The sequence below is a fragment of the Onychomys torridus genome, chromosome 23, assembly GCF_903995425.1.
Source record: "Onychomys torridus chromosome 23, mOncTor1.1, whole genome shotgun sequence".
NCBI lineage: Eukaryota > Metazoa > Chordata > Mammalia > Rodentia > Cricetidae > Onychomys > Onychomys torridus.
Window position 1 is genome coordinate 59795279 of NC_050465.1, and position 14795 is coordinate 59810073.

Here is a 14795-nt window from a genome sequence, read left to right on the forward strand (position 1 = left end):
TAATGGACTGAACCTCTGAACTGTAAGTGAGTCACCACAATGAAATGTTTCCTTTATAAGAGCTGCTGTGGTCATGGTGTCTCTTCACAGCGATGGAAAGCCTAAGACACCCTGGTTTGTTGCATGTACTTGTGCCTTGTCTGTCCACAACTTTTCAGTGTCCAAAACAGGTACTATGCTGCCTGTCTGTCCACTCATGGAGCTGGCTTAGAGAAGTTGGTGTCCTTTAGTTTACTCCCTATGGTGGAGTAAACTCTCTTTACATGCTATTATGTTCAGTACAAAGGGTGTTGCATGGATAAAATCCTTTAAGTAGAAAAAGGTGGTTTCAAAACCCAGAGGGTGTTGAACACAGGCTGTTATTTGGGCATTATGTGGCCATGGGTGTCTAATCTTTCTTATTCTTTCAGAGATGAGGGAGTAATGTGTGTGTGTGTGTGTGTGTGTGTGTGTGTGTGTGTGTGTGTGTGTGTGTGTGTATGCTGTATGCCAGGGTATGTGTGCCTAAGTACATTTGTGCAGCATTCAGAGGAGGATATCAGGTATCATTGTCTATCTTTCTCCACCTTATTCCTTTGAGGCAGGATCTCTTGCTGAACTTGGAGTGAGGCTAGTGTTTAGGAAGCCCCAGTTTTCTTCTTCTTCTTCTTCTTCTTCTTCTTCTTCTTCTTCTTCTTCTTCTTCTTCTTCTTCAATCTTACAAAGATGGCTATTACACGGAGAATCTGGTTTGTGTTGTCTTTGGGATTTTTAACTACAGAAAAAGATTTGATCGTAAAAGCTGTTGAGTTAGACAAATATGTAAATTTTAAAGGTACCTTGACTTCAAAATTTAGATATAAGGATATGTTGCTTTGGAAAAGAGTCTCTGCTTTTGTTTCCACAGAAAGCCAGATGCTATGGATTTGTTCCAGATTAAGATACATCAGGTTTGATCAGCCAAGACCACCTGAAAGGTCTCCAATGACACCATGGCCCAGATGATCCAACATCCAGAATGGTTTCAAGGCAACTGGCTCAGAGGTTTACCCTCATGGACTACTCCATAATCCTAAAATTTTCTTTATGTCCCCATAAGATACAGCGCCCCCCTCCAGCAGGAAGTAGTAAGAAAAACTACACCCACATTCCCAAAATTATCAAGCTGGCTTTGGAGATGGAATTGGCTCACTCCTTCTCTAAACCCAGACATATTGCTAAAAGAAAAGGTTAAGAGATTCTTGTGTCCCAAATCAGAAGAGCCCTCTGGTGTGGGACAGAGAAAAACCAATATTTTTATTTAAATCAGGTTGATTATAAATGAGATCTCTTTCTAAAGAAGAAAAGGGGATATGATATAGATATAAGAGGATGAAGGGTAGATTAGGGAACTTACTTCTAAAGAGCAACAACTCATTTAAAATGTTTTACTTTGGTATAGATTTTAGTCTATTGATACAAACTTAAAGTTACTTTTGTTATACTGTGTGTATATTTCTACTCTTTTTTAAGGTATTATGTTTGTATAGCTCATTTAAAATTGTAATGGATAATTAAAATAGATTAATAAATAATCATCTATGACAATCATACTCGTAGCCATGTTAGTTAAGTCTTCTAGTTATACATAGAGATATTTCAGATAGATAGGTAATCTTCAAATACTTTAAAGACCTACAGAATATGGCATTTAAAATATTTTTAAAATTTAGACTTTCTGGACAGTGAGACATGTCTGCTCCTGGCAACACCAATTCACTTCAGAGAGGAGGATGGGCATTGAAGACACTTCATATCTTCCCTTTACCTTGGCAAAAATAGCCATTTGGGCAAGAAACTGTTCTTGCCTGGACTGCTTGATTGACTGGAAATGCAGGACCCATAGAAAGGTGACTAAACTTTGTTTGACAAAATGGTCCTTCAGGTTCCTGCTTCGCAGATGAAACTGCCAGACATTCTACAGGACACTGAGAAAATTGACCGAGAGACTCTATCCCTGTGGGCTGAAGACAAATGCCCCAACTTTACAAAGGAACATTAGGTGACTGTCCAGGCTGCCAGCCGTCTCTGTCTACCCTGCAAGACTCCCGAAAGTTGCTTGCATCCTTCTCCTGGTTCTCAGGTAATATTATATCCTTCTGAGGTCTTTGATGTGGTTGAAGACTAGATAGCTATAATTTTCTCAGTTATGATAAAAGGTTAGTTAGATATAAAACCTTAAACTCACAAATATAAGATAGATAGGATATCTTCTTTAATATTGTAACTGTAATTATTGCTTGATAATTGTTTTGTTATCTGTAATTTTACTATGTGAAAGTTAACCTTCCTTTTTTAACAAAAAAGAAAAGGGGAAGTGCTATGGATATCTCTCTGTATAAATAAAATGCTGATTGGCCAGTAGCTAGGCAGGAAGTATAGGCAGAACAAGCAGAGAAGAGAATTCAGGGAAGTGGAAGGCAGGGAAGGAGACATGGCCAGCCACTGCCATGACAAGAAAGAAATAAGGTACTAGTAAGCCATGAGCCACGTGTCAAAGTACAGATTAATAGAAATGGGCTAAATATAAGAGTAAGAGCTAGACAATGGTAGGCCTCAGCTAATGGCCAAGCAGTTTAAATAATATAAATGTCTGTGTGTTTATTTTACAAGTGGGTTGTTGGACTAACAGGGCTTAGTGGCACCTGGAGAGAAGCTCTCCAACTACAATTCTCCCTTCCTGGAGAAACTCATGTATCCCCCACCCTTGAGTCCTCCTTGCTTCTTAGCCTTTCTGGGTTCATAGACTGTAGCATGATTATCTTTTACTTAACAGCTAATGTACCATGATTTCTTCATTACAAAGAATCTATGAGGCAGAATAACAATGTCTACTTTACTATCTAAAAGGATCAATAACATTAACGTGAGAGAAAGCGCTGTAAACATGTAAGGATTTATTACTGTCATATTTATGATATTATAAATAATTATGTGAAAATTCACACTTATTGCATTAAAATGTGGAAAGAGGTTTTTTTTTTTTTAAATTAGGTTTTTCTATTGCAGTGATAAAACATCATGACCAAGGCAACTTAGAAAAGAATTTATTTGGGCTTATGGTTCCAGAGAGTTAGATTCCATGATGGCAGAGTAAAGGCAGCCAGAGCAGCAAGCTGGGGGCTCACATCTTGAGCCACACACAGGATGTAGACCACAATGGGAATGGCATGAGCCTTTCAACTCTCAAATCCCACCTTCAGTGACTTGCTGCTTCCAGTAATCCTCGGCCTCCCCAAACAGCGCCAGCAACTATTGTCCTAGCATCCAGATGCCCAAGACTATAGGGACTATTTCTCATTCAAACCGCTGCAGTAGGTCACTTCTGGATGGGTTTTAAATGCCACATTCAAGTCACCCATCTAGAAGTCCTACAGGGAGCTTCTCCCTTTTCTGTCTTTGGATGATGTCATGTTCTGATCAACAGGGAAAAGCTCCAAGCTGCTTCTTGCTCACCACTTTGGGCCTGTGATGGTGCTTAGTTAGAGGGGGCCTGTGGTGGAGTGAACCTGCTCACGTCATGGTGCAAATCCAAAGAGAGAGGGAGAGACAGGAAGAGATGGAGGTCCCAGGCTCGCCTTTGATGGCATGTCCTCAGTGATCTGAAGACTTCTCCCCAGGCCTCACCTCTTTAAACTTCTATCATGCCCTGATAGTTCCAGGCTGGGAAGAAAGTGTTCTCCACATGGGCCTTTGGAAATACTTAAGATCCAAAATTCATCACAATTGGAATAATGAGTCTCCTTTCCTTCACGGCTGCTTGCTCCACGGAGAGGATTTGCTTTTGAGACAAGTAACCAGGGGAGGGGTGCAGTGTTGGTTTGAAAGCTCAAGCAGAGCTACTGGCTACAGTGACTTTGATCTCTTGGTTAGCTTGGCCAGCAGAATGACAAGTGGGGACAGTGAGATGGCTCAGCATGGAAAGGTCCTTGCCACTAAGCCTGATGACTTGAGTTTGATCCATGAGACTCACGTGGTGGAAGGAAGAGAACTGAATCCTGTAGATGGTCCTTTGACCTCTCCTGGGCATGCACCTGCTCCCTGACCCCACTGCCCTAGTAAATAAATATAATGACAGCGACAAGTATGATGACAGCAAAGGCAAGTGACACCCGACAAGAACTGCTGCAGGTGTTTCAGCTCTGGCCTTTCCTGTGCCTCTGTCAGGACTCAGTGGCTGTAACTGGCAGTGCCAATGGACAGCTTCCCTGCATATTGTTTTTTGCTTCCTAGATCAGTGGTTCTCCACCTGTGTATTCTGACCCCTCTGAGGGCCAGAAAACCCTTTCACAGGGGTCGTCTAAGACTATCAGAAAACACAGATATTTGCATTGCAATTCATAACAGTAGCAAAATTACAGTTATGAAGTAGCACCAAAACTAATTTTATGGTTGGGGGGTTCACCACAACATGAGGAACTGTATTAAAGGGTCGTAGCACTGGGAATGTTGAGAACCACTGCTTTAGGTGGAAGCTGTTGACTCATCTGAGTTCAAGGTCATGCAATTTGGAACAAGGGCACTTTGAGTTCAGATCACATACTCTGCTGACAGCTCGCTTTAACTTCCAATTCCTGTAGTTAGGAGGGAAAGACTCGGAATGTCATCTGCTAGACTGATGAGCATCAATAAGGGACCCTCTCTGGATTATTTACTTCAAAGTTTTAATTGGCTGTGGCCTGTATATATGATCATTAACAAAATGATCTCTTCCTGCCATGTTAATAATCTTACTAAAGAGAGATGCAGCTTCAATTTCTCCTGAGATAGCTTGTTATTTTTGTGGCACTAAGAAGTACTGGTTTAAGATTTTTGCCATGTATGTGAGCTGTGTAGACGGTGATGCTGGGAAAGTGCTTTCTGTCTAAGCACAATGACCTGAGTTCCGATTCCTGGCACTCATGTTAAACTTGAGTGTGGTGATGTGTTCCTGTAATCCCAGTGGTGGGGAGGTAGAGACAGAATTATCCCCATTGCTTGCAAGCCAGCCAGACTAGCCAAATCAATGAGCTCCAGGTAGAAATAAGGTAGAAGCTGGGTGTAGTAGGGCATGCCTTTAATCCCAGCATTTGGGAAGCCACGGTAGGTGGATCTTTATGAGTTTGGGGCCAGTCTGGTATACAGAACACAGAGCAAGTTCTAGGACAGCCAGGTCTTCACAGAGAAACCCTGTCTCAAAAAACCTGGAGAAATAGCTCAGAAGTTAAGATCAATTATGTTCCCAGCACCCAAATGATGGTTCACAACCAGTTCCAAGGGATCCAGTACCTTCTTCTGGTCTCTGTAGGCACCAGATACTCAGGCCATGCACATACATATATGAAGGATGCAAAAATGCTCATACACACAAAATGGAAATAAAGAAATCTTTAAAAATAGAATGGAGATCAATAGAGGAAAATGTCAATGTGGAATGACACCCAATGTTGACCTCTGACCTCCATATGCACACACATGTGTACACATATACACTCAAAACATCTCTCTCTCTCTTTCTCTCTCTCTCTCCACATATGAGACATGATGAAGTTCCATTTTGGAGAGCTTTGAGCTTGGGCTGCTCAAAAAGGTGGGATTTGAAAGGACTGTGTTGGCCCAACTGTCGGGGAAGCAGTTTGTTTACATCAGAATGAACCAGAGACACTGGCTCACATGGAAACTGTACACCGACCCCACACGTTTTAGACACATCTGCAAAAAACAAACAGGTCCATATTTGCCATCGGAGGGTCAAAATGACACCTGTCGGCCCCAGTGGCCATTTAGCTAACGAGTCCTCAAGCAGTGAGCACTGATGTTGTTCAGTAAGGCTCAGTTGTGGCCACTCGGTCTCTACACCTGGAAAAAATAAAGAGTGAAAGAAGAAAGCAAAGTGAATTTGAAACCAGAGAGAGGGTTCTGGCGATAGCGCTGAGATTCTGAGTTCCTAAGCTGTCTCTACATTCCAGACTGGGGGGGGGGTATTTAAAAAGCACGCATCTTTCATGGGCAGAATCTCTTTAATCCGTATCTCAGGGGCAAGATTAACGCTGTACAACACCCCAGATGGACTGGGCTTTCTGGAAATATGTTCTCATGAAAAGTGTCCCACCGACTGTCATTTCTCCTTCCGTGTCTCTCTTAAGCCAGCTGGTTCATTTCTTGAAATTCGATATGCTCCCCTCCTTTATTTTTATTTTTTTCTCCAGATATGTCAGTGCACAAAAAGGCTCATGAAAAGAAACAGCTGCACAGAGACCAGCAGGAGCTGCTGGCGCTACAGACTTGAGGCATGCACCTGCGTGGAGCTGGGTGACTTGGCGATTTGTCAGAGAAGGGAAATACCAATGGACCATTAGGACTCGAAGGCTAGAGGGATGGATAACTCTGGGGTGGCAAACTGGATACCCTGTGGCTCACCTGGAGGTCAGGGGATCACATCTGGCTTGAATTAGTCATAAAGGATTTCAGGGGAAGGTTAGTTGGTCGTTGAGGAATGAAATGATTAGCTGCCTGTAACAGTTCCTAATAAACAGATCGTCCACATCAATGACATCTATTCATCAGGCCAGGAGCAAATGACACTCTGTAGCCCTTAGGGCAAAAGGGGGCAGGATTGATGAGACTTAGATGTATCCTGTGAAGGTTATCTCCTCCTGCAGAAGTGAACAAGCTGGAAGATGGTGGTGGTGCTGGTGGTGGTGGAGGTGGAGGTAGAGGAGGAGGAGCTATTGAACAAATGAATGACTTGACTAGATGTGTGTTTTAGAAGCACACTCAGAGTGCTATAGTGGGGACAGACAGTAAGGGAGAGAGGCAATATAATCAAGGCAAATATGATGGTTTGGAGGATGAGCTTTTGCTGGAAATGGTAAGAAGTTGCTGTATTCTGGATATGTTTCAGAGACTGAGCCAAGAGAAGGCACTGGTGACTGAGAATAAGTGTGTGAAGGAGATGGAGTAAGTGCCCCTGAGGGTTTTGGCTTGGGTACCTGGAAGGCTGAGTTTCCAGCAACTGGAATGAGAAAGGCTTTATAGAGGGAGAGTTTGGAGGAGAACTCTTTGTGTGGGCTATATCTGCCAGAATCTGAATAGCGGGGACGGGTAGGCATCTGATGAACTTGGATTTCAGAGAGTGGTTCTGGCTGAGAAAGAAACAGGAATCATCAGTGGATGTAGGACATCTAAAACCGAGGGGCTGAGTGAGATTACCAGGAGCAGTGGGCAGGGCAGGCAGAGGAGGTTCAAATGCTGAGCCCAGGGCCTTCCAGTATGAGAAGGGACCTTAGGAGGCACAGGTGTAGGTGAAGCAGGAGTGGCCATGAGGTAGGAGAACACCTGAAAGGGTGTGGTGGTCTGAGAACCAGTGAGGAAGGTGTCTCGAGGAGGAGGGAGAGAGCAGCTGACCCGTGACGGTGTGGGATGAGCCTGGAGCCCTGACAGTTGGCTTCAGTCACATCAATGCCACTGGTGACTTTGATAAGAAAGTAATTCTAGTGGAGGGGGAGGGTACTGATCTGGTTGGAGAGAATGAGAAGAACAAATTCAGCAAAGGAGTGCGGACAGCTGTGAGCACTGTCAACTGTGTCTAGGATTACTGACACTTCTTGTAAAGGGATCCTGCACATGCGTGGTCATGGGGAAGGGGACCGGGAGTAGAGTGAAGAGTGAGGAAAGATTGGTCTGTTTACTTTGCCTTTTAAGATATAAGAAATAATATGGAGATGGGAATAACTAAGTAGAGTAGGTTCTGGGGCCATGTTCTTGTGTGGGGTGGGGGGGAGCTAGTGGAATTCATTTTTTTTTTCCTGTGAGGGAGAATCATCTATACTTAGGTGGAGAATTGTGGGGGACCAGCCCCCACTTTTACGTCCAGGGTACTCTTGAGCAGGGAGAAGTGGGAAATAGAAAGAGACACCTAGATGATGAGAGGAAAGACAGAAACACAGTATAGCCTCGGGAGGGCCTGGGTCAAAACCCAGCAGCCCTGAACTTTATTCAAGAGGGCTTTTTATAACAATGCCAAGGGGCAGGGCAAAAGACCTCCCCCTGCTAGATATAACCAAATGTAGACCCTTTCAAACACCTGGCCCGTGGTCCAATCATCCTCTTATGCAGTCCTGCTGGGTAAAGCCACTAGGAAACCTCAGTGGGATCCAACAGAGAATGCAGAGTTTTGGGGGACAGGTGATGGCAGGTGGGTAGTGGTGGAGGTGAGACACTGTGGCAGTTTGTTTCAGGGTGCTTCTATTTTCTCAGGAAGGCAGAAAGCCAGGTGAGCACCTGAAAGTGAGGATGGGCACAGAGGTGCTGGAGGTAAAGGACAGAGAGGTTGGTCTTCTAGGGGCCATTGGAGGTCATAGGAGTGGACTGTAGGAATGAGTGGGTGGTGTTTTCCAGTCACACTCAGTGGAGGAACGGTCCAGGGATGGGAGATGGAGACTCTTGGGGTTCTCAGTGGAATTCTATAGTAGGGGAGGGGCACTTAGACATCTCTGCTGTTTTCTGTAAATAAGAACCTTTATTCATCCCCCCCCCCCCCCAAGAGAACAGTACTGGTCATAGACTTATGAGCTATTTGTCACTCTTCATGGGTGGTGACACAAAGTTTGAAAAATCACTGATTTATATATGACACACTCATTTCTTTTTTGCTTTTTCTTACCTTTAGGTACGCAGAGTTATACAAGGCAATTTTCATGGATGTATAAGGTACTTTGAGCATGTCCTCCCCCATACCCACTACCTTCCCCATTCTTACTGACATTTGGTTTCCCTTCTCCCCTCTCTTTCTTATTTTTTTTTTTTTTATTCTTGAGACAGAGTACCACTAAGTAGCCCCAGGATGTCCTCAAACTCAGAGGTCCAGCTGTCCCTGCCTCCTGGGTGCTGGCATTAAAGGCCCTGGTTTCCTGATGTAGACATGGGCTCAGTGATGACAGCCTGAGGGAGGGAGATCTGCTGGGCATTTATCAAGCAGCTGTGGTGTGTCCAGCATAGTTTTCAGTGTGGTGTGGGGAAATGGGGAAGGATAAGACATAGTTTTTTTCCTTTATGGTGGCAAGGGCCTGAATTAGGCACATACTGGTTAATTAGCTGTCCCATTTCATTAGGTATCTGGGCCAGATTTTGCTATTCAAAGATGATACCACACTATTGTATGTTATTGCCTAAAATTTCCAAGGGGTGCTGTATTAGTCAGGGTTCTCTAGAGTAAACAGAACTTATAGAATGAATCTCTCTATATATAGAAAGTGGATTTATTAGAATGACTTACAGGCTGTGGTCCAGCTAATCCAACAATGGCTGGCTAGGAACACAAAGTCCAAGAATCCAGTAGTTGCTCAGTCCATGAGGCTGGATGTCTCAGCTGGTCTTCAGTACATGCTGCAATCTCTAAGAAGTAGGCTCAATGCCAGTGAAGGAGTGGGTTTGCTAGGGAGGTGAGCATAAGCAATGGAAGAACAAATCTTTCTTCTTCCATGTTCCTTTTACAAGCTTCCAGCAGGTGTGGCCCACATTAGAGGTGGGTTTTTCCCACCTCAAAAGATCTGAATTAAAGGTGTATCTTCCTACTTCATAGATCAGGATTAGAAGTAGATCTTCCCACTTTAAATTAAGCCTAAGACCCTCACATATGAGCCCTCCATTTTTGGTTTTAGTTAACTCCAGATGTAGTCAGGTTGACAACTAAAAATAGCCATCCCAGATGCTCAAGGCTCTTAGGGTTTGAATATTAGTTACTTTGCTGGGATGAATAATTAATGAAAGCAACTAAAGGAAAAAAATGTTATTTTGACTCACAGTTTAAAGGTGAAGAAATAAGGCAACAGGAGCGTGAGGCAGCTGGTCATGTTGTATTTGCATCCAGGAAACAGAGAGAGAGAGAGAGAGAGAGAGAGAGAGAGAGAGAGAGAGAGAGAGAAAGAACACAGCTGGCATTCACCTAGCTTGCTTCTGCATACTCAGTCTAGGAACCCAGCCCATGGAATGTCACCCCTAGTTAGGTGGTCTCACCTTAGTTGACCTAATAATTCTTTACAGGCATGCCCAGACACTTAGACTAGCTAATCCCTCACAGGCATGCCCAAAGGCTTCTCTCCTCTGTAATTCTAGATCCTGTCAACTTAACAACATTAATAGTGCAAATATAAAATGTCCTCCACAGACTCATGTGCTGAACACTTGCTCTCTGATTGTTGGTGTTGTTTTGGAAGGCGGTGGAAACTAGGAGGTGAGTCTAACTGAAGTAGGTCTCTGGCATCATACCACAATTGAAGGTTATACCTGGTTCCTTCCAGTCATTATCTGTCTCCCATATGCCATTTATCAAGCAGCTTCTGCTGCATGTTTTTGCCTCCATGATGTTATGCCTCACCGTGAGCTCAGAAGCAGCAGAGCCTCTGTCTTAGTTTATTTTATATTGTTGTAAAGAGATACCATGGCAACTCATAAAAGAAAGAGTTTATTGGTGGCTTGCTTCCAGTTTCAGAGGGTGAGTCCAGGACCATCATGGTAGGAGCATAGCAACAGGCAGGCAGGCATGTAGTTGAGAGCTTGCGTTTTATCTGAAACTTGGAGCCAGAGAGAGAGAGAGAGAGAGAGAGAGAGAGAGAGAGAGAGAGAGAACAATAACTGGAAATGGCTTGGACTTTTGAAACATCAAACCCTACCCCCAGTGACACACCTCCTCCAACAGGGTCATATTTCCTAATCCTTCCCAAACAGTTCCACCAACTGTGGACCAAGCAAACCCATGAGCCGCTGTGTAGGCAGAATTTCTCTGTGTCTCAGCAGCTGCTCCCAAATAACCATCCAGAGACTTGTTATTAAGTATAAATGCTCAGGCTGGTTACTAGCTATCTCTTCCATTTTAGATTAGCCAATACTTTTTATTCACCTTCTGCCATGTGGCTGTACCTTCTTTCAACACAGTACGTATGTCTTGCTTCTCTCTGCATCTCTTTCGACTTCTGAGACTCCACCTTTCTTCCTCCCAGCATCCTCTGGCTGCACTGCCTATACCTCCTGCCTAGCCACCAGCCATGCAGCTCTTTTATTAAACCCATCAGAAGGCTCCTTGGCAAAGACACATCTTCACAGTGTACACAAAGGTGATTCCATAACACCTCCAGGGCCGTTTTCATTCAAACCACCACAGCCTATCATAAACTCAGAACTGTGGACAGAAACCTCTGAGAATGGGAGTCAAAAGAAAACCTTCCTCCCTGTGTTCTTCAGGTAGGTGTTCTGTCCCAGCAATGAAAAATAGCTATCTAAACACAGGTCTCAGACACCACAGATGTTCACCCCAATGTCAGCTGCAGAACACATGTTCTCCACATGTGGTCAGGTCAGCTGACTCTAGGACTGTCCCTCCATCTAGCAGAAGTAGTATGTGCTATTAAATATACCCTCAGGTGGTATTAACTTTCAAGGCAGCTTTGTCAAATTGTTGACTTGTACCAAACTCTGTCTTCTGAAACATCAATTCTTTACTTATAATAGAACTAAGTCTGATTTTTTTTATTTTGGGGGGTAAGGGCAAATAAATGCCCTTCCCATTAGAGGATGGATGGGGACTATGTGTTTCAGTGAAGACACTCATGCCTGCTGAATGGGGAATAAATCCATGGTGCTGGTTCCTTCCAATTTTGGTTAATCACAAAGCATAAGACCCTGCAATAATCTTGGCTGCCAGAAGAAAAGCGCTTAATTTTCCTATCTTCCTGCCCCTATTTTTGATCTTTGGCTCAAAGGGAGAATGAGTTAGGATAAAGGTGGTGTGTCCAGTGCCCTCTTCTCATCATAATTTTATTCGATATGAAACGTCAAATATAAACGAAGGATTTCTCTTTGTGGCATTCCACGCTGATGGCCCAGGTACAGCATTCTCATTGTTTACAGTCCTTATGCTTCGTGCTAACATGCTCCCCACAAAGGCATTGGCTTTGCCTTTCCAGGCAACGGTTAAACCAGCAGGAGACCACTTGTGTGCAATTTGTTGGAATGGAATCTACATTTTGGGATTAGATTACTTAGTAGTGTCATTTTGCATTGAGTCAACTTTGTGGGTGGTCTCCAATAAACCCCCACTTGTACAGCGAGTGTCAGCCCTGATTATCTCCAAGCAAGCTTGTAATGACTGCACAGCTTGGTGTTTACAAGAAAAAACCGGTTCCCCTTACTTTAATTCAGGGTATGCAGAGGCGTGGATGAACCCCCCCAGAAGGAGTGGCAAAAGGCCCATTCTTGGGCCTTTCTCACAGCTGTGAAACTCAGCTTTTTTTTTTTTCTCCCTGGGGATGGGGCAATAGTTAACAACTATCACTTGGGGCTCACCAATTAGGACTTTTGTCTTTAACAGTGCCTGAAGGAGCTGTTACAGCTCAGAATAATAATGACTGAAGGATCAGGAGGACAAATCCAACACTGTGGAGTGAGCTATATGGTTGGTGGAAGTGTGGCCATGTGCAGCAAATCTCATACCACAGTGCAGGACCCCTGCTGTGCCAGGCTGCTCCTCAGCCAGCCACCAGGTGAGCTGGCCCTGGAGGTGATCTTTGGTAATGTCTAGAGACAGTTTTGGTTGGCACACTATTAGGGGCTGCCGCATCACCTAATAGGTAAAGGCCAGGGATGCTTGTGGCCATCTGCAGGATATAGACCTCTCTCCCATCTCTTAGAGCAAAGAGGGATGGTCCGTAAGACACCGGTAGAGGTGAGGTGAAGAGACCCTGCTTCAGGGTACTGGAGACCCCTGAAACTCTTCCCTTTTCTGCTTCTAACATCTTCTGGTTAATCTCATACCTTCTGCATCCCTGCTTGGCTGGGACTGTCATAGTGCCCAAATATTACAATTTCATGGCAGACAGAGCAGTGGCTGGAGCTGGGCAGATCTGCATTAAATCCTGGCTACGGGTCTTTAGTGGAGGTGATAGTGGGACTATGATTATGATGATGATGACACTGTCGCATTTTGTAGCCCAAAGCTGACCTGGTGTCCACTGTGTGACTTAAGTTTGCCTTAAAAATCACACCACAGCGATCCAATTGCATCAGCCTCCTGAGGGCTAGGATGACGGACATAAGCTCAAGTAAGTCACTCAGTCCATCTCAGCTTCCATTAAAATACCTCCCATTCAATTTTAATTTCTTTATTTATCGTGTGTGTGTGTGTGTGTGTGTGTGTGTGTGTGTGTGTGTCTATGTGTGTACACGCACAAGTGTGCACATGATGTAGTACTCAGGCAGAGGTCAGAGAACAGCTCATAGAGGTCAGTTCTCGCCTTCCACTGTGTGGATCTCAGGTTGAATTCAGGTCTTCAGGTTTGATGGTAGGTGCCTTCCTTTACCTGCTGAGCCATCTCACTGGTCCATGAGCTTGAATTTTTTAAATCTGAAAAATTACCTGGGTGGATGGTGGCAAGGATTCAACATAGGCCAAGCCACCAGTATGTGGTATGCGAGATCATGTCTTTTTCACAGGATGCCGTTGATTCATTCTTTCTTGAAATGACCAAGGCTCAGTTTCCCCACCAGCAAATTTTATTTTTTATTTTATTTTATTTGTGTGTGTGTGTATGTGTGTGTGTGTGTGTGTGTGTGTGTGTGTGTGTGTGTGTGTGTGTGTGTGGTGTGTTTACATGTCTGTATGCATGTATATGCAAGTAGAGACCAGACATTGGGTGTTTTCAGCTTTTTTTTTTGCTTTTGAAACCAGAACATTTATTTTATGGCTGACTGAACTTCCTCAAGATGAACTGGATGCTGCACCAGCTGCCCTCTTGGGTTTAGGTGTTGTCCCTTCACAGAATCCATGTCTGAATCTTCGATAGACAATTTTTAGGTGCCTCATCCACCCAGTCCCGGTAGTGTTTCGTCTCTTAGCCTTGGCACTCCAGTTATACTTTCTCTTGCGCTTGGCCGGGTAGCCACACTTGCCACAGGTCGACTTCTGAAGGTGGTAGGCCTTAGAGCCGCTGTCACAGCGTGTGCATCTTATTGCGACGCTTTCCAAAGGATGACGTTCCTTTTGTCATCTTGCTTCTGCTGCAGAGGCCAAAGAGACCGGAAGAGTGTTTTCAGCTTTTAATCATGCTTTGTTTACTGATTGCATAGAGTGGTGAGTGAGCCCTAGAAACCCACCTATCTCTGCCCTTGCACCCTCACCATGGGGGTTATAGGCAAGCTCTGCTATGCCAGCTTTTTGTGTACATTTGAGGATCTGAAGTCAGGTCCTTGTTCTGCAAGCACTTTACAGACAGCCATTTCCCCAGCACCAGCAAGTTCTTTCTTTTCTCTTCCTTTCTTCTTCTTCTTCTTCTCCTCCTCCTCCTCCTCCTCCTCCTCCTCCTCCTCCTCCTCCTCCTTCTTCTTCTTCTCTCTCTCTCTCTCTCTCTCTCTCTCTCTCTCTCTTTCTCTAAACTTTAGAACACTTAGTAAAAAGAAAAGCAAACAGAAAAAAGAAACCTAGCCAAACTTGAAATACCTATGTCTTTATTCTTTGGCAGTACCATTGTTAACAGTTAAAAAAACGCATTTCCAGCTCCCCCTCCTTCTCCCTCCCCCCACATGTACACTGCTCAGTGTCTGCTTGTTAGACCTTGTGATGTATTTGGAACATCTCTTCGTGTCAATAAACATAGATCCATATTGTCTATATCATCACTTTACAAAGCTGCCCACTGTTTTACAGCCTCTCTGAAGTGTAATTTATCTTGCTCATTCCTCACAGTCTTGAGCATGTGGGTCATCAAGGTTAGAATGGAGCTTGTTGTCAAAGTTGTGGAAAGTGG

The 14795-nt window shown here is 44.1% G+C and overlaps 1 pseudogene; it reads right to left on the bottom strand.

Moving 5' to 3' along the window:
* Positions 1–13750: 13750 nt before the first annotated feature.
* On the bottom strand, positions 13751–14039 carry LOC118573466 (annotated as a pseudogene).
* Positions 14040–14795: the final 756 nt, after the last annotated feature.